This window comes from Centruroides sculpturatus, unplaced genomic scaffold (assembly GCF_000671375.1).
Source record: "Centruroides sculpturatus isolate CEXI.00-Female unplaced genomic scaffold, Cexi_2.0 scaffold758, whole genome shotgun sequence".
In the NCBI taxonomy this organism is placed as follows: Eukaryota; Metazoa; Arthropoda; class Arachnida; order Scorpiones; family Buthidae; genus Centruroides; species Centruroides sculpturatus.
In genome coordinates this window covers 354,966-364,017 of record NW_019384917.1, presented here as the reverse complement: position 1 = coordinate 364,017, position 9,052 = coordinate 354,966, and positions in this window count along the sequence as shown.

The following is a 9,052-nucleotide window of genomic DNA, read 5'->3' as shown; positions in this document are numbered from 1 at the left end:
ATTATCATAACTATAAAATACTTACTTTCAATTTTTCTTTCAGACGTAAACTGTAAATGGCAAATTGTCGGATATCCTGAAAGGCATTTTGCATCTGTAAAATAAAATAATTCAATTTCGACAATCCATTGTCTCAATATTTTTTAAATAATAAATACATACATTGAATGCAAAACTGCATAATAATAAGGAAAACATGATACAAATGAAGACGAATAAGACGAGTGCTGCCAGCAATGCAAAACGAAATGTATCGTTTACGTCAAGAAATAAGAATGCGTAGTAAATAGAACTTGTTGCAAAAGTGACTGCAAAATAAATACTCATAGAGAGGTAACTGAATCTGGTATTGAACTGATCGACGATTATGCAGAGCTTTTCGTGACGAATCATTAAACTTTGCAGCTTCAAATATATATTTCGATCATTTCTTTTTAGTACAGAAAATTCTTGCAACAGATGTTTTAATTCCATTTCAGCCAGAATTAACATTAATGCAAGCGCAGTTAAGCCGTAATTAATTAAACTATAATTAAAAGTAGAAATTAATCCAAGTTCAACCGTACATAACAACGCTTCTCCTTGAAATCTTTCAGCATTTCTTACAGTCGGATAGTATATGGTTAAATTTATGATCTGAAAACAAACCAATGCGAAAATGTTACCGGTAGAAACAAAAAGACAAATATTACTGATTATAGCTTTTGCTACATCTATTTTGTTCAGAATGTTTTCGTTTCTTAACACTGTTACGATATTGATTTTTCTTCGTTTTAAGAAACTGAAAATGAAAGCGCACAAACCCTCTAAGTACAGTACTATCAGTTTTATCAACAAACGGTTATGTTCAACTATATTGTACCATCCTATGCAAATTGCGTTGTTATTCCATCGCGGTATAATCTGCCATAAGAGAATGACAATATGGTTCCAATAAAGAAATTCAATGAATTGAATATAATAACGTTTGAATTTCGTATTATATAAATTTAAAAAATTGCTATTTTGGCATTTACAAGTTAAAAATGGTTCCAAACCGTAAATTTGAGCAGTAGTCCAAAGAGGTCTCAGCAGGCAACTCATGCATGTTTCCTCCATTATGAATATTGCAAGACAATGAGTGACAATGTATTGTTCTCGATATATTAAGTAATTCCATTACTGAATTGATATTTGCTTATTAACTCAATTTCCATTAGTCTGCAGAACAAATCAATGTATGAACAAACAATAATTATCTAATACAGTTAATACGTCTATAATGATATAGAACTTTTTAAAAATTTATGAAGCTATTTATGTTTCGATATCTCATACAAATACTAAGTTCTAATGAGAATATTTTACAGTATTCTCTGCCAGTGGTATATAAATAATTCGTTTCTATACCAATTAAAATAAATTATGGCATTGTAATTTGAGGTGGATAACATATATTTTAAATGAAATAAATTAATAATACGGCACTGCGACGATGTCACAATAAATAATTGCTTGTAATCCATTAGAGAAAACTCCCACGAAAGTAATAATTTAACGATTTTGAAAGCTTACGTGTCACGTATCGCTAACTCATTGATACATAACTTAATGGTAATTTTTAATAACCTAAAGCAAATTTATAATTAAATGCAGTATCAGTCTGAAATTATTTAGAATGAAAGAAATGCCTTATGAGATATAACTGTGTCTACCTTTACTGGTAAATACTCCATTTGAGAGCATTATCTTAAAAGTAAAGTATAAATTACAGTCGATCCTCCTATCACACGGTAGATACGTTTTGGCTTTTATGAATCCATTTTCTACGAGTCCAGCCAATCACAGCCCGGCACGTATGCAGTTTACGGACTACGGCTGTTTGAAAAGGACATATCTCGAGATATCTCGGGCAAGTTTCATAGCGTTACATAAAACTCTGGCGTTTGGACTCCCTAAAAAAATGTTTGTTTGTTTTTTTGATTTTTTTAAATGTTTTTAAGTCTCCGAATTTTTTTTTAAATTTTTTCTCGCGCGAAAAAATTTTATCGCGATTTTAATTTACCTTTAATGACGCACGATTCACGCTTTATTGCTTTTTAATGTTTTTTTTAATGGGAGTTTGATATCAAATTTCATTCATCGTTCTAAAGCTGTAGTGCACGGATTTTCCTTCGGTAAAGTTATTTAAAGCTAGTTTCTGATGTCAAAAACGACNGTTCCAAACCGTAAATTAGAGCAGTAGTCCAAAGAGGTCTCAGCAGGCAACTCATGCATGTTTCATCCATTATGAATATTGCAAGACAATGAGTGACAATGTATTGTTCTCGATATATTAAGTAATTCCATTACTGAATTGATATTTGCTTATTAACTCAATTTCCATTAGTCTTCAGAACAAAATCAATGTATAAACAAACAATACTTATATAATATGTCGATAATGACATAGAACTTATAAAAAATTTATATTTCGATATCTCATACAAATACTAAGTTCTAATGAGAATATTTTTCAGTATTCTCTACCAGTGGTATATAAATAATTCGTTTCTGTACCAATTATAGTAAATTGTGGCATTGTAATTTGAGGTGGATAACACATATTTTAAACGAAATAAATTAATAATACGGCACTGCGACGATGTCACAATAAATAATTGCTTGTTATCCATTAGAGAAAACTCCCACGAAAGTAATAATTTAACAATTTTGAAAGCTTACGTGTCACGTATCGCTAACTCATTGATACATAACTTAATGGTAATTTTTAATAACCTAAAGCAAATTTATAATTAAATGCAGTATCAGTCTGAAATTATTTAGAATGAAAGAAATGCCTTATGAGATTTAACTGTTTCTACCTTTACTGGTAAATACTCCACTTGAGAGCACTTTCTTGAAAGTAATGTATAAAGTATTTCAAAAATGTTACGTAATATACAATCCTAACTTATTGCTAATTAAATTGATAGCTGTCTCTAATAATAAAACGTATGAAATTTATGAAATGAAATTAACATAATGACTACGTTGCATTGAATATTGTAGCAATCTCGCTTGAAATGTTGTTTAATTAAGTCAATTTAGCTTATATAAAAGCTATTACATACTATACCTTTAACTAGATTGATATGTAGAACACAACCAGCAATGAGTTCATAGAAGACATTACGTGGCAAATTTTGTCCTCGAATATATCAGCCCAAAGATGGAATTTCACAATTAAGACTTCGTCAGTCCATCGACCTTGCTGAGTTGTATATATTTTCGAAAAATCAAGTTTTTTGATCGTGCGGTTGCTTTAAACTTTGATCACAGGCAAAACACCTTCTGGCATATGAAGAGCTCTGCTCAATGAATTATAATATAAATTTTTGAAATAAAACTCATAACAGATGGCATTACAAACCATCTTAAATTTTTCTCGGGAAAGGTACGCAACTCATTGCTAGATTTTTTTTTTAGCATGAAACTCTAGAAAATGTATTGTTGATGTCTACAGCAGACAGTAAACATGTAACATGAAATTTAATAAATAATTAAAATGGCGCCTTTTATTTCTGACTAATCTGGCATTGCACTGTGAAAGGAATGGCATGATTACCAAGAGTTTACTGTGTTATTAAAATTTACAATAATATGCAAAATGGGCTTGAAATCTTTTAAAGTTAATAAATCCTTCTGAAATAAATATATTATATTTTTTTTCTGATGAGGTTAAAATGCATTTATCTTCGCTGGTAAATAACACAGGTCAACAGTGGTTTTGGTGCCCAGATATTTTGAGTTGATTTCATATGAATTTGATGTCCTGAATTCAAATATGGCATTAGTTTTTGCTTAGGAGCTCTAATTTTTAAGATATAGCATTTTAGCGAAATATACATTTCAATATCTTAAGTTACATCCATGGATCAAGTAAAAAAACTAAACACGGAATTTTTATTATTATATTATGCAAATATTATTCTATACAAAGATAGAGGAAAAAGTCATCAATAAAACTAAACAGTTACACATTGAGGAAGCTTCTTTTCTGTGACTTTCATGAATGTATTTTGGAGCAATCCCTTTTTAAACTCCAGCAGTAATCTGCCATCATATGCGTATCCCATCTTCCTTGGTAGCGGTCCTCCATAGTTTTAATATCCTGGTGAAATCTTTCACCTTGTTCTTCACTGGTGTCTCCTAAATTTTCAGGAAAACGATCCAAGTGACTGCGTAAATAGTGCACCTTAATACTCATATTACACCCAAGGGATTTGAAACTGTTAAGCATCTCGTTTACCAGTTCAACATAATTTTCAGCTTTGCATTTGCCTAGAAAATTTCTGACAACTGCAACAAATGTAGTCCAGGCTTTCCACTCAGTTTCATTCATCGAATTTACAAAGGCAAAATCGTTAACGAGTTGTCTTATTTGTGGGCCGTCAAATATTCCTGCTTTAATTTTTTCTATACTTAACTGAGGCATAAGAATTTTAGAAAGGCTTAGGTGGGGCATAGCACAAAAAAGGCTGGGAAACACTGATCTAGATACTGCATGGCTAGAACTTACAAACTTACCTCAACTCTAGTTGAAGCATTGAATGTCAATTCATTACCGAATGCTTACTTCATTTGGTGGATTTACCTGGAATTAACTGGACGGCAGACTAACAAAGGGGAAAATATACAGGAATCAATTCTTGCATATGTGATTTAGAACTGTACAAACTGGAATTAGAGCTGCACATTTCATGTAGCACTGTACATTAAAAAAAAAAACACAGATCTAAATAAGTAGAGCTGATAGAGAAAAACTGATTTCATATTTGGATTCAGCAACCCAAATATAGCTAAAATCAGTAATAAAATAAAGCAGTAATAAAATGGCATATAATACGTGCCATTTCATTACTGCTTTATGTACTTTTATTAAAATCTAATGCACTTTAATTACTACTTTATTTACACTTTTCAATTAAAATCTAATGAACATTACATTACAACAACACACGTGGGATATTATGGATTTTTCAATTAAAATGCGTTGTGTGCATTATATATATATACCACAGAATAAGAATTTTTATTATCGAAGTAGAGGACAAGAACAAGATCACAACCATGGACAATTACGAAAGAAAAGAAATATGTCTGAGTTGTTTGATGAGACCATTTTGGACATCTGCTCTAATCTACGGTTTCGAACCTTTCCAAGTTTGTAATTGCCAAAAGAACACATTGATATTGTTACGAAATACCAGGAATTATATTAAATTAGTCGAATTTATTTATTGGAATCACGCTGCTCTTCAAGTTTGGCAAATTTCGGACGACCATGCATTATGCATTGGATGGTATACTGTAATCGAAAATAAAAATTTCATGCTCAACTTAACAGTAATGTTCATGCACTATTCTTCTGCTTTTATTTTTACCTTTTTGAAAAATAGGAAAATTAACATAAACATAAAATTAAGAAACGAATATCTTCTTGAGAAAATAAATCATTTAAATGTTGTAATCAATTATTTTTGTCTTCTTGTTTCTTTTGGCATTATTTTCGCAATCATTTGCTTTCAGATTTTAAATACATTCTCCCTCTATACGGCAGTAGAAAAGTCAGAAAATTTTCCAGGAGAAGCATTGTTCTGCACCGTTGAATTTGGAATAAATTGCACTTTGGCTTTCGGTTTAGTCGGCAATGGTCTCGTTATGATGGTATTAATATTAATATTCATTGAAATGGAATTCAAACAACTTTTACAAGAGTTTTCTTCCGTAAGAAGAAATTATGGCAATTTTTATATACAACTACATAATCTGATGATTCGACACGAAGAACTTTGGAATTTCGTCCATCAGTTAAATACGAAATTCAGCTATTTAGTACTCATTATATATTTCGCTCTTACATTTACTACAAGTTTCATCTATTATGCATTATTGTATTTAGATGTACATTATATGTTTAAGATCGGAATGGTAATAGCCCTTATCTTCTTCTCTTTTGCTTTTGTCATTGCTGCCTGTTTATTATGCAGTTTCGCTTTTAATGTAAGTTTGAACGATTTAATAAATGTTAACATAATATGTAACCGTGTTAAATTATTTCCATTCATTTTTTTTCAGATGCAAAATGCATTTCAAGACATTCGACAATTTGTTGTATGCAATTTACCCGTGGAAATAAAGTTAAAAGTAAGTACAGTCGACCCCCCCCATAACACTGTTGATTTTTCCGTTTTATATGAATTCCATGTTGTACGAGTCACTTAGATTTTACAAATACGTGAGCCATTCACAGCCCGGCACACGTATTTGTAAAATCTAAGTGACTCGTACAACATGGAATTCATATAAAACGGAAAAATCAACAGTGTTATAGGGGGGGNGCACACGTATTTGTAAAATCTAAGTGACTCGTACAACATGGAATTCATATAAAACGGAAAAATCAAGTGTGTTATAGTGGGGTCGACTGTATACTAATTTGATATTTTTATTTTTTTGTTATTTAATTATCTTTTAATAAATATTTCTTTACAGATTCTGAACTTTATGAAAAGATTTGGAAAAGTTTCTTTGTGTCTCACAATTGGTGGAATCTATCCAGTTACAAAGAGAATTCCTTTCAAAGTTGGTATTGTTTTAAAACTAAATAAAATTTGCCTGTGTTAGTAATATTAAAGATAATATACGTAATTAAACTACAGTATCCCTATTCATCGATGTGTACAAGAGAGATATTTAGCAATTTCTTTTGGTACAGTGGTATTTCTGAGCGTGCTTAAGACGTTTCTAAACAAAAGCTTAGTCCAAAACTTACCGCTATGGTACTTTAGGCGCTGTAATCAATGTAGAGACAGTTAAAAAAGTCTTCTTTATCAAGAACATATCACAAATTTTAAACTCGAAATACAGTAAACCACTCAATTTGAGAAGTATTACAGGAAATCAATATGGCTGGCAGTTGAACATATTGTTAATCGTTTTCAGGTGTTAAACCATTATCATAGAGACCAAGGTTTCTTCAAATCACATTGCTTTTTCGTTACTTCCAGTGCCCAAAGGGTCATAGTGCTAAACTATTGTCTAATTTTTTCGCATATACAGAAATGTCACTATAACAAATTTAGTTACATTTTATTTTTAAATATCTCTCTCTAGACAGCGATGAATAGGTGTAATTTACAGTAGACCCCCTAAAACGCTGTAGATAATTCCGTGTTATATGAATTTCATGTTGTACGAGTCACTTAGATTTTACAAATACGTGAGCCGTTCAAACCCCGGCACACGTATTTGTAAAATCTAAGTGACTCGTACAACATGAAATTCATATAACACGGAATTATCTAAAGTGTTATAGTGGGGTCTACTGTACTTATTATCTTTATTTTTTGAACATCAGATGCACGATATTTTGTACTTGTTTTTATCATTATTCATTTAGTATTTACTTTGTATATCTTTTCATGAAAAAATATAAATATATTTACATTTGTATCTACTTATCCCACATCGTATTCTATCACTTTTACATTTATAAAGATATATGCTATAACATGTGCTTTTATTGCAGATGGCAAGTACGTTGCACTCTTTCTTCTCTGGTCTCAAGAAACTTAAAGGTTTCTCCGAACAAAAAAGTAACTGCGCCAACGTCACCGATTAGTAGTATCAAAGTTGATAGATATATATTAAAATTGAGCCAAAAAAAAAGTTAGGAACAGGTTAATGATGACATGGCGTTTGAAATAAAGACATGTCAGTGATGTTTTAGGCATATATAAACAAAGGACAGGTGTAGTAGGACATTAATAAATCTTCATTCATATTCTACTTTCGATAGTGCAGAATATTATATAAATTACCAAAATATGTAGAGCCATTGTGTTACGAGAAATGTAATTTCTCATGTCAAAAATGCATAACTATTTAATCCCAAATACTATTTCTCACTATACCGAATCGAGTAAAATTGTATAGCACAATTTATGTATTGTTAAAGTTAATAAATTATTTTAAAAGTAGTTTGTCTATATCTGGATTAAATTGTGAACAAATAAAATCTTCATTGAGTCCGACCCCGTTCGAAATATGAAGCATGGTCCTTTCTAGCTCCAAACTCTTTTGACCCTTAGCCACTAAAATTTAATATCATCATAAATGCTCCTAATACCCAAATCGCTTCGCAAAATTTCAGGGATATTTGGCAAAAGACACTGGAGTTATTAAGCTTCAAAACAGAAGAACAAAATACATGGTACACGCGAAGAACACGAAGAACAGAACAGTAGCGCAGTCAATCGTGAACATATTTCCCTAACCATTTAAAGCTAGGAAGTGTAGAGGCCAGTTTAATGGCGCTGGTACCGTCCGAATTATGTGGAATTCGTAAAACCTTATAGGAGGCGAAACTAAAGCCAAATCAGTTTCGTCAAATTGGAAGATTGGTTACATCACAGTAACAATACAAATAATAAAATCTTGCAAAAGGTGTTGCATTTTCAAAACAGAAGCTTTTTTTCATAACTCTTTTCGCCCTGTGGGCAATAAGAGTGCATTTTTTCAGAAGCCCATTACAGGTTGGGCAAATCCCAACAATGGGTGAATGGATGATGAGAGACTGAAACGGATCACCCCCCAAAAATTTCTTGGGGTTATCGGAAATTAAGATGAGTTTGCCTTATTCATTTCTTTCTGAGGAAATTGAAATTACGTATAAAGAAACTTTGAATACACTTGGTTTACACATAAATGTTTGCTTTACTGATTTTCGCTTTACTGGACAATAGAAATGTGTATGGATATTTTTTCCTTCGGTTTATTATCAGTTGATACTCAAATTCTTTGTATAGTTATCATCCCTTCTAAGCATTAATCGGTCTCAAGTAGGGTAAATGCCTCGTTTGCACTCTCTTGAGACGTCCATGGTAACTAGCGTTTATGCACAATGAGTATAATATAAACTCAACTTATTCATTTATTAGTAGGAACGTAATATTGTAATACTTGATTACAATAATAAAAAAGAAATAAAGGACCTTTAGTACCTTGCAGGACCTCCTCTGGCTGGATA